The sequence below is a fragment of the Odocoileus virginianus genome, chromosome 1 (genome assembly GCF_023699985.2).
Source record: "Odocoileus virginianus isolate 20LAN1187 ecotype Illinois chromosome 1, Ovbor_1.2, whole genome shotgun sequence".
Classification (NCBI taxonomy): domain Eukaryota; kingdom Metazoa; phylum Chordata; class Mammalia; order Artiodactyla; family Cervidae; genus Odocoileus; species Odocoileus virginianus.
Genome location: NC_069674.1, coordinates 63079273 through 63099122, shown reverse-complemented (window position 1 = coordinate 63099122; position 19850 = coordinate 63079273). Strand labels below are relative to the sequence as shown.

Below are 19850 nucleotides of genomic sequence, written 5' to 3'. Positions count from 1 at the left end.
TATATTCTAGGTTATACACAAGTCTTAATACATCTAAAAGGATTAAAATAATAAAAATCATGTTCTCAGAACATAATGGAATTAAATTAGAAATCAATAACACATGGAAAGTTTGGAATTTTACAAATATGTGGAAATTAATCAACATATTCCTAAGTCATTAGTTGATCAAAGAACAAATTAAAAGGAAAATTATAAAACACTTTGAGATTAATGAAACTAAAACACATACAAGAACTTATGGGCTACAGCTAAAGTTATGATTAAAAGGAAATTTAAAACTGGAAAAACCTATATTTATAATTTATTGTGAGTTTGTGTATTACTTTTAGAGCCAACTTGTAGATGACAGTTCTACTGTTGCATTTGTAAATTTGTAATTTTTGCTTTTGTACTTTTTTAACTGTTTTTTTTTTTTTCTAACTTTGGTTTTATTTTATCTAATCCCCTGGAAAATGTTCAGTTTACTTATTTTATTTTCTTAGTAATTAATTAAAGCTTTGAAATTGATGGATTAATCTCTATACATATTTTTGACCATATATGTTTTAGTTTTGCAATATTTTTGCTTCTCTTTTTGAATATTATATAATAGAATTTTCATTTTCTCTCTTTGTACAAGGAGTTATTTAAAAGTTCCCCTCCCCCCTTCATGTCAGTACTTAGTTTTTATTTATGGCAATGTGGTCTAATAAAGGGTGATTTGGGAACATAAAATTGAACCAAACTTTATATATAAATATATTTTCCACTTAACTCTATGGACACATAAACATCAAATTAAACCACGATTTTACATTATTTTCTTTACTTTTAAGTAAAGTTTTGTACAACTTTAATTTCTATTTTGTAATCTTGGTTTTTATGCTCAATACTCCATCCTTTTATTTTATACCTATCATAGTCTTCATTTTTTGACTTACTTTAGATCCTCTTGGTTGAATGCCATAAATTATTAAATAATTGCTTTCAGGATACAGAAGAGGTCTTTGGGTGGCATACTTCTGAGTTTTTACATATCACAATCTCCTTTTATTGACTTTACACAATTTGGTTAGGTTTGTAGTTCTGAGTTCATAAAAATGTTTCCATCAAAACTTTGTACACATTATTTTTTCATGTGTTGTTACTGAATATTATAGAGAAAAATAATTTTGTCTTCTTATATACACTAGGATTTATTTCTTTTGGGGTATTTGGAAGATGGTTTTTGTTTGAGTTGGAGGTTCGCGGGGTATTTATTCATCTTTAAATTCAAATATATCATCAGGAAATTTTACCTGAGACTATGGAGGAGACCTTGTGTTCTATATACTCAGGTCTTCAGTTTTCTGAATTACATTTTCCTTTTTTGTTTGCATCCTCTTATCCCATTGGTAGTTATTACTGGATCTCTTTAGTTATGATTTGTCTTTATATAATGCTTAATATCCATGTATTTAATATCTCCTGACATCCCTGCCTACTGCATTGTTTCATTGTCTTCGTGTCTTGTTTTTTCTCTATTTTCAGGAGGATTTCTTGTTTGTCTGCCACAACTATTCACTTCTCTGCGATGGCCGTTCTGATCTTTACTGCGTTTAATACGAACTGAAACCTGTAAAATTTCATGTTTAGCCTGCCGATCCTAATGTTCTCTCCAGGTCTTTTCTCAGCTTGTTCTTATGTCTCCTGGTTTCTCATCTCAGCCTCTGTGGTCAAACATTTTGCCAGTTTAGGCTTCTGTCACAGAAAACAGAATTCATTTTACTTAGCTTTAGTCAAAATGGATGTATTATAGGGTGTCTGTCTTACAGACTTGCCTGAATATCTGAAGAAGTAAATTGCAGGTTGAGATTTCAGGAGTGACTCTGTAACCACATCACAAAACTTGGTCACCACAGGAGATGACACTTCCTGTTTGATCTTCCGATGTGGAACGTGGCTGCTGCCGCTCCAGAACTATGTTGCCACTAAAACAAACCAGAAACCACTGTGATCAATCATTAAGGCACTGCTATAAGGAAACTGTCTTACTACCAGCTCCAAACCAATGCTTTCCATGTTGCAGTCAGTACGGCCAAACAGATGCCATCCATCCGGCCTTGATATCCGTAAATCTAGTGCCAAGGCCCTGGGACCTCTGCCGATGGCACAGCAGAAAGTAGAGCACATGCTCTGACCATCCTCGCCTGTGGAAACAGAAAAATAAAACACTTCTACCTTCCAGTTCTTGTTAGAGAATATCTAAGTAGTGGAATCATTCATATCCAGCAACTTAGCTGCTGTGGTTCAGTGGGGGAAAAAATTAAGGTTTTCAGTTTTGTAGTATCAGAAACAACCTTGAGAGGCATTTATTTGGATGTTGAATACTGAGCCACTGTATCTACCTCAGTTCACTGCTTTGGATACTCAACTTTGATCAAATCCTCCTGCTCAATCCTAAACTTTCAGATAATAGCAACAGAACAGCAAAATATGTTCTGCAGTACTGCAGCTTTTAATGTACAAAGGAAAATACTTTCACCTTCTGTCTTAAAAAGGAGGCCTAAAATCCCAGTAGTCCCCACATCCACAAATTGGTGATAGTCATTTCCCACATTCAATCATAGTCCCATCTTGATATTCTTTAAATATGGACAAAATTGCAAACTAAACTAACACCAGCTTGCCTTATATAAAATGATAAGAGAAAATAAATAAGGAAAATAAAATCATTCAGCAAAAATGCTATAGATATAAGTACACAAAGAAGATAATATGAATAGTTATTTTAGTCCTTGTTTCTGCAAACGGTCACCAGGTCTTAATTATTATTTATAACTTTCTTCATTCCTAAACCCTTTTTCAGGTCTCTTTCTCCTTGGGCAACGTAACAAGCTGAGATTTTTAATGGTAGAGTGACCCAGACTTTCACACCTGAGGAGTCTGAGCCTTCACTGATTTTGCATGCTATTTCACTAAGTTTTATAGCTGGACTTGGTGGAACCAGAATGTGTTCTAGAGGATTTCCTGAGTTGAAGGTGTGCTTCTCCCTGCCCCTCATGATAACAGCAACCCCTTTTCCCCTTTGTAATAAGGATTAATCACCTCAGAAAACACAATAACCCTCTTTCTCTCTGTTGCTCCAATGACACGCATAGCTCAGTATTAAATGGTGGAAGTCTCAAGTTTCAATTAAAAAAAATCATTGATGTGTTCCTGGTGGGAGGATTCACCTCTTGAGTATCAAGTCCTCTAAATCATCAGAAGAAAAGCCTCAGAAATGAGGAACAAAAATACTGGGTCATTAAACATACTGAAGCACAAGTGCCCTTAGTACTTCCAGCCTTCAGTGCCCAGACAAGTGTGTTCCAACTATATGAGAAAAAGGAACGCACGTCACTTGCTGGCTAAAAGTATGTGTCATCCTGTAGGGAAGCATTCTATTTTAGCAAGGTACTGACTTACAGTTTTCAGTGGTTTATTCTATCTTTATAACAGGACCATTGCTTCTGAAAGTGAAGTTGTTCAGTCATGTCTGACTCTTTGTGACGCTATGGACTGTAGCCTACCAGGCTTCTCCGTCCATGGAATTTTCCAGGCAAGAGTACTGGAGTGGGTTGCCATTTCCTTCTCCAGGGGATCTTCCTGACCCAGGGATCGAACCCGGTCTCCCACATTGTAGGCAGACACTTTACCCTCTGAGCCACTGTTTCTGAGTATATGCTAAAAAGAATGAATGCCTCAGGAGTCAATCGGCACACTTTCTCTCCTATTTCTTCTGTATAATGAATGTCATGGCCAGTCAAGAGTTATGTTGTGTGATGATACCATGATTTAAAAAGCAAACTATTTAGTAAGTCCAAAAATGCTGTTTACAAGGGGCAGTAAAGGCAAATCCGTATCCAAAATCAGCCTGCGCACTCACTAGTTAGTACACCCGCTTCCTCTTCCATATAGGAGGAATCCAGTATAACCCACCTGTCCCGTTAACTGGCTGTAGACCCGTTTACTGCCCCACCTGGCAGTGGGTTTACAGGTTACTTAGGGCCCACAACCGGCAACAAAGATTCTTGTTTTTCATTAGTGATGGTGATTATTTAGGTAACTTTAGGCCACTAATGTGTCCCCTTCTAAGGCTAACAAGATCATTGTTGCTTTCAGTTTTACTGTTTCAGGAAACCAATAAAATATTATAATTTTCTGAGTGTTTCTTGTACCAGCATCCATCACAGTACAGTGTGGAAAATGGAATAGCACTCTAGGTAGTTAAAGCCAAAAGGTTTTATTATAAGATCTTAAGTGGCTCATAGAACTGTTAGACATCCTGAAGACAATGAATACTCCTGCAAGTCATAGCCACAAAGATAATATCAAGACACTAGGGTGTCTATTAATGTTGTTAGTCTACTAATATCTACTAGTATTGTTGCCAGAAATCCAAATGTCTCTTCTACGGGCTTGCTGACAATAAAATTGAGACAATTGCCAAATTTTAGCCTTTAAATCTTACTCAGGGCCATTTAACTGTTGAAGCATAAATCAAAAGTAGAATTTAAGCTGCAAAAGAGTCTGGGGGATGTTTTCATCTTTCTAGGCACAGAAGAGGGATTTAGGATGAATATAGAAAGCCAGTGCATACTGTTTATGGCCCCCTTCTACACAGAGTTACTCCTCCTGTTTTAGGTTGGTTTACTGGTTGTTGATCAATTGGTTCATTTGTTTATTCCACAACAACCTTGGCATTATATTCATTATATTAGAATTCATTTTACCAAAATTTATTTGACGGAAAGCCTTTGTTTCAGTTTATATCACCAGAGCACGTCATGGCCATATTAGGAGACCAACTAATACATGTTTTCATTGAATTGTTGATAGCTCAAGTAGACTGTGTCAAACATTACTTCTACTTTCTCTAAGATTAAAAAAAGATAAACATAGACACATCATTGGGTTTTTACTCATTCACTTATTCTTAAAAGAAGAGAGGTGAATCCAACCGGAAGTCTGCCCATAAACACAACCTCTCTTCTTGGGTACCTGTATTATTGTATTTTCTTGGTTGTTCCCAGATTTCTGCATTTAGTTGTTCACTTGGAGGACTGTAAATGCAAATTTGCATTAGCAGTATAGAACCTTGCTTGCCTAGATAAGAAGTGCTAGTTGCTCAGTCATGTCCAACTCTTTGTGACTCCATGGACTGTAGCCCACCAGGCTGCTCTGTCCATGAAATTCTTCAGGCAAGAATACTGGAGTGGGTATCCATTTGCTTCTCCAGGGGATCTTCCCAACCCAGGGATTGAACTTGCGTGTCTCCTGCGTTGAAGGCAGATTCTTTACCCTATGAGCCACCACGGAAACCCTCCCCTAGAAAAGCAAATGGCAATTCAAATTCAGAACTTTCCAGCAGAGAAGAAGCTTTTTGTGGAGTTTCTTTTCTATTTGGTGAAGCCGGTGCACTAGAATAAAGTGTCTGGTCTTTCTGTCCACCTCCTGGCCAGGTGTATCATGTAGCTTCTGTGCTTCCTCCTGGCCCTTCTGCTTCCTTGTCATGCAAGATCCATGCCTAGGATTGACTGATAAAATATAGAAGGCTCAGTTAAATTTTAATGTAAGATAAACAAGTGGCTTAGTGGTGAAGGATCCGCCTGCCAATGCAGAAGATCCAGGAGACACAGGTTCAATCCTTGGGTCAGGAAGATCCCCTGGAGGAGAAAATGGCAACCCACTCCAGTATTCTTGCCTGGAGAATTCTATGGACAGAGGGGGCTGGCAGGCTACAGACTATGGGGTTGCAAAGAGTTGGATGCATACACATACAAAACAACTATGTTTCAGTATATATACCAAAGCACATTGGAAAATGAAATTGTAGTAAACAGTTTTACATTGTTCATCTAAAATACAAATGTTCCTGGGCATCCTATAGTTTTTTTGTTTGCCACATCATGTGAACCTAGCCATACCATGTCCCAGCAGAATTCTCTGCGTATCATTGGAAAGTCAATATAGCTTGTGGCATTATTGACTTATTAGGAGACAATATGAAATATCTGAAAGCATCATTTTTGAGTCAGATTGCCAGGGTGTACACCTTGGTTCTTTCAGTTATTATTTTACTTTGGATAAGTTACGTAAGCTTTCTATGCTTTAGTTTGCCTTCCCATGAAATTGATCTAATAAGTATACCTACCTCCAGGGTCAATAGAAGCATTAATTGTGATAATTCATATTAAGACTTTAGAAAAGTATCTGACAAATAATAAACTCTATAATTATTAAACATTATTATTATTTCTGTTGGGAAACAAGACCATGCCAGGCCTCCCCCAAACAACTAAATGGAAATGCTTTTCCTCTAAAACAGTAAAAATGATCCCAAACTTAAACTCTCCATCTTCCCCATAGACTCTCCTTGCCTCCAGTGTTCATGCCTCCAATTGAAGAGGTGACAGGGGTCTGCCAGCCCATCCTCTGATTGCTTCCTGAGAGTCTGAACCATTTTCTCCGGAGAGGAATTTTGAACCAGCCTTCGGTGCCTTGTCATTTCATCTGCACTCAATCTAGCAGAAAGACGCTGCTATTTCTGACAATGGAAATGATGACCCTTCTCTGGTCCTTCAACTGATGCGATTAGTGTCTATTTTTATATTCCTTTGGTCATTTCAGAAGACATGTAGCAGGATGAAAATTAGACCCAGCTATCACAGTATTCCAAAGCATAAGCAGAACCTTCATTTTGTTTTAATCACTTGACTGCATTGATACTTAATAGCTAGTATGATACTTAAAATTCAGAGAGACAAAGGTGGAGAAAAGATCTTTCAACATAAGCTTCATTGTCTGACTCATTTCTGTGTTGTTTATAAATTTTGGCTCAAATCTCCTCCCTAGTTCTCTATATGTTAATATATGAAATTCCCTCTTTCTGCTGTTAATGTAATACAGCTCTAATCCTTATGCAATGATTCTAGCATAGGCTTCTTTCCAGTCCTCTGGAGTTATTTATATGCAATTTTCAAACAGAGATGATCTTTCCTATATGCACTAATAATATTTACATTTTTAAATGGAACACAGACACAAAGTTGAGGTAAAAGGTTATGAGGTCAAAGAAACACAGAGATTAGATCTTTAATCAGGGCAGACTGTTACATACTGAAAATAGCAATATCACATTTTTGCAAATTTCATGCTCTTGTTGGAGACATAGGTGCCTAACTGAAAGAGGATTTCTTTTTTTAAAGAACAACTATGCCCATTAATAACTGTTAAGTAACCTGGATGTAAGTCAGTGGCTATTAGGATAAAAATGCATACATCTGAACAATTCCAAACAATGAAGTCTAAAATATTACGTGAAATAGATGGAGGTGATGGAATAATATTTCAAATGAACAGTGATAGCAAAGCAATGTCAAATCATAACTAAAAGAACTGGTTTTTCAAGGGGTGAAATTACTATTTTCAAGAACTGTAAATAGTGAACTATTATTTTAATGGTGTTGTATACAACTCTTGATGAATTAAAAAAATTTAAAAGCTCAAGACATCGTGGATGAATGCAGAACTAAAGCAAGATATGAAAGTAAAAAGCAGACTAACTGAAAAATGTCCTTACTTTCCCTTGGTTCTCTGGACTCATCCCTCCAGAGAATGAGTTTCATGAAAGAGCAGTCTTTAGACCTCCCATTAGCTTGCAGGGGTCTTTTTGCCTTTTTACATTAGAATAAGGTTCTTGGTGGAATGGCTGACACTTTGTGCTCTCAACTGTATGAAGTTAGATCTTTTGTAGAGATGATGAATAGCTCCTTCAGTGTCTAACAGAAAGTTTCCTAGCATTTATCTCAAGTGGTTGAGGTTTATACCATGGACGTGGAGCATTTGACACATATGTTCCTTTCTTTTACACGTTGACTCTTGTTGCGGAGTCTCATGCCTCCTAATCTGGAGATAAAATATATTTATAATTTACCCTCAGAAAGTGTGACAGCTACCACATTCAACCTCTAAATCTGAGGAATGTTGGTCTACCAATGTATGTGCTAGATCAGAGATCAGCAAAATTTTTCTTTAAATGGACAGACAATAAATATTTTAGGATTTTCAGGCCTTATGGTTTCTGTTGCAGCTATTCATTTCTACCCTTGTAAAGTGAATGCAGCCATAGAAAAGCTAAAGAAAAATCCCATGGCTGTGTCCTGATCAAACTGTATTTACCAAAACAGGTAACAAGCCTGTGGACCTTAGTTTTCATTCCCAGTACTAGTTAAGTCAATTTTCAGATAATGAAATAATAGTTTGGCCTTTTATCTTTTGTAGAAAAATGTTAAATAGGGGTGCGTTTTGTTTCTTACTTCTCTAAGTCAGATATATGATATACAACCCCTGTACCTTTTTTTTTTGCATGTGTGTCATATGTATAAATCTTAAATTATATTTAAACTTGTATAGATGATTCTTTCATAGCCAAAAGAACTATTTTATAAATATATGCTTTCTAACATCATAGCTATTTCAAGGAACTCACATCTGTATCTTTTATTTTTATTGAATTTACATAATAAACAGGACAAAGGGGAAGACAAAAATGCTTCTTTTAACCTTAAAAAGGAATGGCCCTGGATGAATATAATAGCTCATCTCAAACCAGCGTAATATGAAAAAGAAAACAAAAGTTTTGAATAAGAACTGCTTTGATCAGATTTCATCCAATACAAACTAACAACATATAAGTTAAAGCATTCAGACAGGCAGAAGAGTAATGAGAATATATAACTTTTCAAAATGAGGTTAGTCCAATTCCATACATCTAAAGTATGAATAAATTCCATTTGAAACTCTCAATAGAAGTACTGTGTATTAGAGAAGAAAAGAGGCAGCTTCAGGCTGTTTTTCATAATTTTTCTAATTCATTGTTTTAATGAAATAGAAGAGTTTGATGGGACTAAAAAAGAAGCCCTCTCTGATGAGCTGTGCATTTGCAAATAGTACCTGCCACCTGAATGAAGTACAGTACTTTGAATGATGGTGATATTGTCAGTGATGCATTTTAAATCAATGTAGCTGTAAAAGATGGCAAGCTCTTTTCTTCATTTCACATTACCGTATTTACCATTTTTTTCCTGGCCTTTTCCTAGGTAAAAAATAATAAAGGAACTTAGTAAAAAGTGACAATGAAGGAAGAATTTCTGAACTCCAGTTTTATTAATTATTATTATTATATTATTAATTACAACAAATTTTGACAAGAAATTGTAGCTCTCTTGTAAAGATTAAGAAACATGCTGGTTTATAGCAATAAGTAATACTTATGAAATTGCAGCAATCCATAAAAGGAAAGAATATGGGCAAGGTGGTCCCAAGCACTGTTCCTTTTAAAGATATACTGTCCCTACAGGTTTTAAAGAGAGCTCCTCATTTGCAAGAAATGTGTAGTTCTGAATTGGAGAAATATATTCTACATATATTTTTACAGTGCAAAGAATGAGCTGAATCCAAGGAAGAACAGAAAAAGTTAACTGAGTTATCCAGTGGCATCTTCCATCAGAAAATACCAGATACAAGACTCTGGAGGCAAGGTAACTATCTCACATGCTTTCTAAGCCACATGATGAGGACAGTTAAGTTATGATATGGAAAAAGAGTAAGATGAGAAAATAGAGCATTTCTGTGTTGGGAAAGGTGTATTAACAAGAAGAGTCTGAACTTGAATTGTGAGGCTCAGGAAAATGAGCAATGTTCCTGATAGTGTGGAGAGCGACAATTAGTCTTTTTCACTGCTAGGTTTGTCCTGGCCCATAGACCTCTAGTGCTGCAGCTGTGGAATGGCATCGTCAAAGCTAGGCTCTGCCTTCTAATAATTAAAAGATACCAGAGAGTACTGCTTATCCTGCATTCACTCACTCCTCTGTTATAAACATAGAGAAATGAGCCTTTGGGGGGAGCTCAGTGTGTTTTCTGATGAACCAGAAACCACACCGGAATTTCGATACTCAATTTTAGCCCCAGGTTAAGTCAGGGAGTGCAGTGCCTCAAAATTAGAATAAAATAAAAGAACTCATTAAAGACATGTTATAACCAGGAGCATTAAGTCTTAGTTAGATAAGACTTTGAAAGAAAGTGATAATAAATAACTCTTCACTGTATCAAGAAATATGTTTTAACTTCTGCCTAAGATACCATTATGTAAGTAAATCTGGTGACTGTCTATATGGGGAAATTAGTACTTTTAAAATTTATTTATCTCTACCAAATTTAGAAAGTTTGTTTCCTGATTAGAAATTCTCTCTTTTATATTCCTGGTAGCTACAATAGCATGTGCCTTTTAGATACTAGAGACTCATGCTTGTTGAGATATTAGTTGATACATTTAGAAAATCTATTTAGCTGCAAAAATAACAGGAAGCCAACTGCTTAACAATAAAAAGCAATTGAAAAGAATACTAAAAGTATATTACCTCTTTGTATCATAGAAGTTTCTTAGTTGTAGGTGATAGAAATAAACTCTAGATGATTTAAGAGAAAAATAAATCTCAAGTATACAGCTCTCAAAATCTCTGGTATGATCAGACAAATAGATATAGGGATTACATATAGCCAAGGACAAAACTGAAATCATCTTGCAAACCTTGTCCTGTGAAACTGCCACTGTCATCGCCCTTGGTGTGGACAGCCCACCTTTCCCCACTGGCACCCCTACAGCTTACCTTGGGATACTGAGGCCAGTAATGCTGCCTGCTACCCCTGCAAAGTGACCATATCCACTGCTGGTTCCACTACCCATGTTTGAAGTGCTCTCTTCATGGTCCATATGCTTCCATGTCCCTAGCTCCTGTTAAGATCTAGGGCAGAGTCTAGCTTGTAGCCTGACCTACGAGGGAAAATGGGAAAGTAAGTGTGTGGCAACTTTAAAATTTTATAACGTAGGGCTGGCTCTACCTAATAAGGAGGAGGATACCCTAGTAGAGAAAAAGGATTGAAATATTTGACAGTCAGAGACAGCTGTCTACTGCTCCCATAGAATCAGAAGTCCAATGGATGAAGAGTTTTAGGTTGATAATTTTTTAGCTCAGCACTCGCAGGAAGAACCTAGATTATTCCCATCTCTTCCCTCTGCGGTCCTCAATAAGTTGACCTCTAGTTTTTGCTTTTTTTCTCTTTTTTTTCTTTATTGTCTTTCTTCACCTACCCATATGTTTTCTAAGGCACCTGCAGGATTTCTTCTAAATCAGTCTGTATTCCAGGCCCAGGGAATATACTGAGGGAGAAAACTCTCTGGGCTAAAAACATGAAGTTTTCTGGATGGCTAGCCTATAGCATCAAGAGAGACATTTGATATACTTTAAAGATATTCACTTAAAAGTGCCAGCCCTGGGAATGAGTGAGCAAGATGTAAAATCACCAAAGATAAAATTGTTCTTTCATTACTGCTTGAATCCCAGGGGAACAATAACAAAAAGCCCGCAGAAGCCGCAAGGACTACTTATTGATATGAAGAAATTCTTGAAAAGGGTTCTAAGCAAAAGGAAGATGGAGAAAGGGAGGAATAATTTCATTATCTATTATTACTACCTCTGCAATCATCCTGTAGGACTCCAACATGCACCCCCTGAAACTATCGAAACCAACTATTAACATACTAATATTGTATAATCACTTTATCCTTTTGAGTCTTAAAGAATATTCTATTAACATAAAACCTTTGCAGTTGTAAGTGAAAGATAACTTAATCCAACTGGCTTAAGCCAAAGGAGAACTTATTGGATCACACTATGGAAATGTCTATAGGAGACAGTAAGCACAGTTTGAGACAGGGGCTTAAATGACACCACCAGGGCCCTGCTTATCAATTTCTACTTCTGTGTTAACTCCAGTCTCAGAAAAGCACCTGTTTGATGGTTACACATGGCACAGCAGCTCCTGATTTTATGTTCTTACAACTTAAAGGCCAATAAAAGAAAAATATCAAACTGATTTGTTTCCAGATATTCCAGCAATATCTCATTGGCTTTGATTACCTCAAATACCCATCCCTGAACCTTCCATTGACTTGGGTAATGTATCTGCCCTGAGAAGTCGCAAAGTCATCCCTGGACCCTGGTGGGTGGTCAGTCCAACTGAAAGAGCCCAGAAACTGAGAGAAAGTGAGAAGATATTTTCTCAGAAGGAAGTTTGACCAAGGTTTCAAAAACAAAAAGCAAAACAACAAAAAAGGCAAATGATTGCTGAGAATAAAAATGTCCCCTAATAATTTATCAACAACTATCTAAACTCTAAAAGGCAAACATTAGAAAGAAGGTAAATATTTAGGGGAGAAAAGAGTGGATAAAAGAAATGGATAGTGGTTGGAGATGGTTAAGAGCATAAAAGACAAAACCTAACTTACAAATTGAATGTCCATAGTGAGCACTGGTGGCTCAGATGCTAAAGGATCTGCCTGCAATGCATGAGACCCAGGTTCAATCCATGGGTCAGAAAGATCCCCTGAAGAAGGAAATGACAACCCCCTCCAGTATTCTTGTCTGGAAAATCCCATGGGACAGAGGAGCCTGGCGGGCTACAGTCCATGGTGTCCCAAAGAGTTGGACACGACTGAGCGACTTATCATGGTTACAGTAACACAGCATGCACTGAAAGGAGAGAAGCCTCTGGACTTTTCTGTAGGACTCCAAACCTACAGAAATAAGAAGTCATTTTAAATATAGATCTAAAACTATTTTTCTTTAAATCTGAAGGGGCAGATTTCTGAAATTCGGGGCAATTATTATTTTCATTTGTTAACATTCAGTATTTATTAAGAACTTACTGTGTGCTAATTTCTATCCTAAATATCTACATGTGTCTAGTAATAATAGGAGGACAGGCCCTGAGATGAGAATACTTGTATTTTAATACTCACTTGACAATTTATGAGCTTATGACTTTGGGCAGATAGCTTTAAACTCTCTATGGTTACCATTTCCTTACCAATAAAATGGAGAGAGAAAGAATATGTCATTCATAGGGTTGTTGGGAGGATTAAATAACTTAAAATGTTTAGAAATTTACTTACACAAAGTAATTGGTAAGTAAATAATTATAAGCATTAAGTATTGCTGTTACTAAGTATTAATTTTAAGTCTCAAAACCTAGGTTGTTGTTTAGTTGCTCAGTCGTGTCCAACTCTTTGCAACCCCATGGACTGTAGCCTCCCAGACTCCTCAGTCCATGGGATTCTCTAGGCAAGAATACTGGAGTGTGTTGCCATTTCCTCCTCCAGGGGATCTTCCCTACCCAGGGATCGAACCTGCATCTCCTGCATTGGCAGGCAGGTTCTTTACTGCTGAGCCATCATATGCACATCTGTGCTTTTTCCAAATCCAAGGCCAGCAGCCATACAGTTGATGCTATTATTGTATACAAGGAAACTACAGAAAAAGGGATTAAATAATCTTTCAAGTTGCATACACAGCAAATTTAATTGATTTGAGTTGGCATCAGAATCCAGGTGTCTCTATTACGTAACCTTTGTTGTAAATCACAAATTAAACAGCTTTAGGATAGGTCTTCTGCCAGAATTCAGGACTGCACAGAGAGAGGACATGGAAGGGAAAACACAGCTGGGCTCTCTGCCTTCTTTTTTTTCCAGTATATTTCATGATTCATGATCTTCAAAAGCAATATAGATCATTGTACATTAAATAATATAGATTGTGGTCTGGGGAATACTTAGTCTCATGTAGGCAAGAAACAATCCACATTCTCATTTCAAATTCAAATTTGGCCATAGCCTGAAAATAATAGTAACTTCAAGTTCCACTCAAAAATGTAATAATAGATCAATCAACCAGGTAGCCTGCATACCATTAAAGACTTAATTTGCTGGGACCAGAAGTCCACCTTTTTCAGTTAAAATAAGACTAATGCTTGGCATATCAATATTTAAGCTGAATCTATTTTTATTAATTAGGATTTGAAGGTTGTCAGAAACACACTGCAAATCGTCAATTACCTTGTACCTGGGATGTCCCTTATAGGAGTATCACATTATACAGACATAAAAAATTTAAAAATAAAGTGGTCTGTGCAGGAAAATCTTCATTTAAAATTGAAAGAATGAAAATTAACCCTATTCTTTAAGAGGCCTTATATTTAACTTAGTGTCTATCTAGGTTTTAAAACTATTAAAGAATATCATACATACCAGTTCTTTTTGTTCTACCTAATCCAATTGAATCTACTTTAAATAGCCATAATTGGTGATTTTCCAGATCAAAGGCCTTCCTCAAATCAATGAGCAGAGCTTGTCTATATTGATTACTAGCCATGCCTATGAAAATATCATTCGTTATCTCGGGAATGATAGTGGAATGAAGAGGCTAACACCAAATTGGAAGAAAATCAATGAGTTTCATGTAGATAAAAATAAGCATGTTACCTGAGAAGAGAACATCAATTTTTTATGGACCCTGGACCAAACAGTAAAGGAAAAAAATATCTAGTAGTTCACTCCTCTGAACGCTCAGAATGTCTTCTTATTCACAGTGGAACTTCTAACCTAGCAGAATTTCATCAAAGAGATAAGCAATGAAAAGGGTTGAGAATTCTTAATTTCTATTGATTATTATAAAAATATTTCTACATTTTGTTTTTTAAAGTCTTAGACTCACTTTCTCCACATATTTAGAAAAAAAACAATACAAATATTTGATTTTTCTGCAGAACCTAGTCTTACATAACTGTTCTATATCCTGAAAGCTATGGCTTCTGCTGTGTTAAAATAATACTGACTAAAGTGAAAGTCCTACTCGCTCAGTCACTGAACTCTCTGCAACCCTGTGGACTGTAGCCTGCCAGGCTCCTCTGTCCATGGAATTCTCTAGGCAAGAATGCTGGAGTGGGTTCTTTGGCCCATTTTTTGATTGGGTCATTTATTTTTCTGGAATTGAGCTGGAGGAGTTGCTTGTATATTTTTGAGATTAATCCTTTGTCTGTTGCTTCGTTTGCTATTATTTTCTCCCATTCTGAGGGCTGTCTTTTCACCTTGCTTATAGTTTCCTTTGTTGTGCAAAAGCTTTTAAGTTTAATTAGGTCCCATTTGTTTATTTTTGCTTTTATTTCCATTATTCTGGGAGGTGGGTCATAGAGGATCCTGCTGTGATTTATGTCGGAGAGTGTTTTGCGTATGTTCTCCTCTAGGAGTTTTATAGTTTCTGGTCTTACATTTAGATCTTTAATCCATTATGCGTTTATTTTTGTGTATGGTGTTAGAAAGTGTTCTAGTTTCATTCTTTTACAAGTGGTTGACCAGTTTTTCCAGCACCACTTGTTAAAGAGGTTGTCTTTTTTCCATTGTATTTTCTTGCCTCCTTTGTCGAAGATAAGGCGTCCATAGGTTCGTGGATTTATCTCTGGGCTTTCTATTCTGTTCCATTGATCTATATTTCTATCTTAAAAAACTAGAAATAGAACTGCCATATAACCCAGCAATCCCACTTCTGGGCATACACACCGAGGAAACCAGATCTGAAAGAGTCACGTGCACCCCAATGTTCATCGCAGCACTGTTTATAATAGCCAGGACATGGAAGCAACCTAGATGCCCATCAGCAGACGAATGGATAAGGAAGCTGTGGTACATATACACAATGGAATATTACTCAGCCATTAAAAAGAATTCATTTGAATCAGTTCTAATGAGATGGATGAAACTGGAGCCTATTATACAGAGTGAATTAAGCCAGAAAGATAAAGACCAATACAGTATACTAATGCATATATGTGGAATTTAGAAAGATGGTAACAATAACCCTATATGCAAAACAGAAAAGAGACACAGATGTACAGAACAGACTTTTGGACTCTGTGGGAGAAGGCAAGGGTGGGATGTTTCGAGAGAACAGCATCAAAGCATGTATATTATTAAGGGTGAAACAGATCACCAGCCCAGGTTGGATGCATGAGACAAGTGCTCAGGGCTGGTGTACTGGGAAGACCCAGAGGGATGGGGTGGGGAGGGAGGTGGGAGGGGGGATCGGGATGGGGAACACATGTAAACCCATGGCTGATTCATGTCAATGTATGGCAAAAATCACTACAATATTGTAAAGTAATTAGCCTCCAACTAATAAAAATAAATGGAAAAAAAAAAGAGAATACTGGAGTGGGTTTCCATTCCCTTCTCCAGGGTATCTTCCTGACCCAGGTATTGAGCCCAGGTATCCTGAATTGCAGACATATTCTTTACCTCGTCTGAGGCACCAGGGAAGCCCAGGTTGATAAATAGAATTATTAATTTGAAAAAAAAAGGAACTAAAAAATCATCTGAACAAAATACCAGTTAAAAAAAAAAACTAAATTGACAAACTTTTATTCTTCCTTGAATATTCTTTTTGCCATTAGTAGGCTAAATTACCTCCAAATATAGAGAGCCCGGACTATTAATATATCCCTCATGTTACTTTGCCAACAAAAGGCTGTCTAGTCAAAGTTATGGTTTTTCCAGTAGTCATGTATGGATGTAAGAGTTGGACCATAGAGAAGGCTGAGCACTGAAGAATTGATACTTTTGAACTCTGGTGCTGGAGAAGACTCTTCAGAGTCCCTTGGACTGCAAGGAGATCAAACAAGTCAATCCTAAAGGAAATCAATCCTGATTATTCATTGGAAGGGCTGAGGCTGAAGTTGAAGCTCCAATGCTTTGGCCACCTGATGCAAAGAGCTGACTTATTAAAAAAGACCCTGATGCTGGGAAAGATTGAGGGCAGGGGGAGAAGTGGATGACAAAGGATGAGATGGTTGGATGGTGTCACTGACTCAATGGACATAAGTTTGAGCAAGCTCCAGGAGATGGTGAAGGACAGGGAAGCCTGGAGTGCTGCAGTCCATGGGGTCACAAAGGGTTTGACAGGACTGAAATCCTAACAACAAAAATCCTAAATGTTCGGAAAATTTTGGCCAAGTCAGAATTGATGTGAGGGGCATAGCCAAGGTCTGTTCTAGGTGTTAAATTTATAAGATCAGAAGCAGTGAGACTAGGTTGAAAGACAGGCAACCAGAGGTGGAAACTACAATTTCAGTTTGTATGACTAGGCAGAGGCTACTCACAAAAGAAAAGTAATAAGCAGAACTTACACAAATAGATGAAATAGAAAAAAGAGATAGAACAAAGAGAAGAGGGATGCTGGTCTGACTGAGGATTGATTGATTGAAAGTTACTCAGTTGTGTCGTGTCTGACTCTTTGTGACCCCATGAACTATACAGTCCATGGAATTCTCCAGGCCAGAATACTGGAGTGGGTAGCCTTTCTCTTCTCCAGGGGATCTTCCCAACACAGGGATCAAACCCAGGTCTCTCGCATTGCTGGCAGATTCTTTACCAGCTGAGCCACAAAGACTGAGAATGGTAATAAGTTAAAAAAAAAAAAAGGCAGTAAAGGTGAAGGATCAGACTTCACAATGGGCTAAATAAGCTAACAGAGACTTTTTGCCTAATGTTATCTTTAGCAAGATAGTTGAGGAAGTCAAGGAATGTAAGATAGTTAGCAGTTCTATAACTGTCATCTCATTTTTGTCCATTCTGATTTTACAGAGGTCTGTGATGTGCATTTTTCAGCCCAAAAGTTTTATGCCCCTATCTCCAGAGGTCATCATACTGCTTCCTGGGGGCTGAACAATGCTTTATCAAAGTCTCTGATAAGTGCCATGAAACTTCCAATTCATCATCTTCCACTACCACCTGCCATGGCCCTGCCTTGGCTTTCAGCAATAAAGATTTGCTACCTAAAAGCTCAAACTGTACCCTTTCCCTTCCAGGTACCCCTTATCAACCTTGTAGGTCCTTCCCACTAGTAAGAGAGATCTGAACTTGTGTCCGTATTTCCTTATATATTTCCTTACTACATATTTCCTTCCAATTCAGGACTATTGGAGGCTGGTCCTTTTGACACAGCCTCTGGGTCTGACTCTATGCTAATTGTCTGGGCGGTAGCTTCTTCATCTGACCCTTGGATGACCTTCTTTGTTCTGTGACTTGTTCACTAACCTAATGTTGTGGCATCTTACCACTGCTTAGAAATCACATTGCCATGCCCCATCAACTAATCTTAGGTTGACAAGACTCTTTGATACAAAGGCTACATTGGACTTTAATTTTTCTGCCTTAATTTTGACTTGCGATTTTAACTTCTTCTATCTTTTGTGTATGCTGGGTTTCTCCAATGCCTACTCTTAAAAGCCTAAGAAACTTCCTTCTGAATGAGAGATTTTTAAGAAGCCTGGGGGCCATGGTAGCAAAAAATATGGTGGTCTCTGCCTAAATACCTACAGGCCATAGACTTCCACACTGATCGGCCATGGAATACAATCTTAGAAATTAAACATTGCATACATGCATTCCAGTTAATCTGTTTATTTTAATGCTGCAAGCCAATAACTGCAATTTTGGTGTTACTGTAGAGGATTCTTATATGGCATAAATTTCCCACTTTCTGGAGCTATACACAAAGGACAATTCCAGAGTTTGAGAATTTAGCCCCTAGGAGAATTCTGGTTTGCAGCAGAAGTGGTATGATGACCTCTGGAGATAGGGGCATACAACTTTTAAACTGAAGAATGCACATCACAGACCTCTGTAAGATCAGAACAGATAAATATGGGAGGACAGTTAAGGGACTGCTTAAAGAATTCCTCAAATAAGGCTAAACATAACATTAGGCAAAAGCCTGCACTATCTCCTGAAGTTTGCTCAAGTTCATGTCCATTGAGTCAGTGATGCTGTCTAACCATCTCCTTTGCTAGCCACTGTGTCTCTACTGCTGCCCTGCAAATAAGTTCCTCAGTACCACCTTTCTAGATTCCAGATATGTGTGTAATATGCAACATTTGACTTTCTGACATCATTCTGTATAGTAGGCTCTATTACTATTTTAATAAGATCTGATTTCAAATTGCAATGTTTCAAAATAGTTTCTTTATAACTCTAGTTGGATAAAGGATGAATACATCAGTTAGCTGATTATTTCCTCTTCATGGAAACAGCAAAATTCTTCCCTTTTTTTTTTTTTTTCACTTTCTCCAAACATATAGAAACATTCTGGAGTAAACTGTTATAAACTGTTTGTGCATGATGACAGACCTAACTGATTAACTACTAGCTTAAATTTATTCATCGATGCAACAAGTATGAATAAGATGTGTGCATAAATGTTATTGTTCATCATGTGACTATTGTAGTATTCACAGTAGGAGAATTTTTAGAAAATTAATTGCTTAGAATTTATATTTTGGGGGAAAGAAGGTAAAACCACAAGTAGCTATAAGTTTCTGTAACTTGATTGCAGTTATCTGTATAAAATAATGTATGAGCTGTGAGAAGAGCCAACTCATTGGAAAAGACTCTGATGCTGGGAAAGACTGAGGGGAGGAAGAGAAGGCAGCAACAGAGGATCAAATGGTTGCTCAGCATCACCGGGTCAATGGCCATGAGCTGGAGTAAGCTCTGGGGGGTAGTGAAGGACGGGGAAGCCTGGTGTGCTGCAGACCATGGGGTCACAAAGAGTCAGACACAACCTAGTGAGTAAGCAGCAACAATAATGAGCTATGCTATTAAATTATAATATTAAGAAGAATCAAACACTTGTAGAAATTCAAAGATTACCTTTTGCAGTGAGCGTTTTAACAATGAAACTAATGTAAACAGTATTCGGATTAATGATGTTTCCAAATATTTCATGCTATTAGACAATTTGAATCTTTAGTCACATAGATGTTGGTTCGGTAAGCTTTAAGAAATCATATCAGTGAACCATGGTGCCACCTATGTGAAAACTCTAAATTTATTCTGAATAATTAAATGAGATTTGAACTTTGGACAGTGCTGTTTATCTAGCCTGATGCTTCATTCA

General features: G+C 37.2%; 1 long non-coding RNA gene across 1 annotated transcript in view; it reads left to right on the top strand.

The window, feature by feature from the left end:
* Window positions 1-9397: 9397 nt before the first annotated feature.
* The window catches only part of LOC110145315 (uncharacterized), a 29863-nt gene continuing 19410 nt past the window's right edge, over window positions 9398-19850 (top strand). The window contains exon 1 of the long non-coding RNA XR_002316177.2: window positions 9398-9545. This is a non-coding gene — a long non-coding RNA (uncharacterized lncRNA). The remainder of the gene's footprint in view (window positions 9546-19850) is intronic.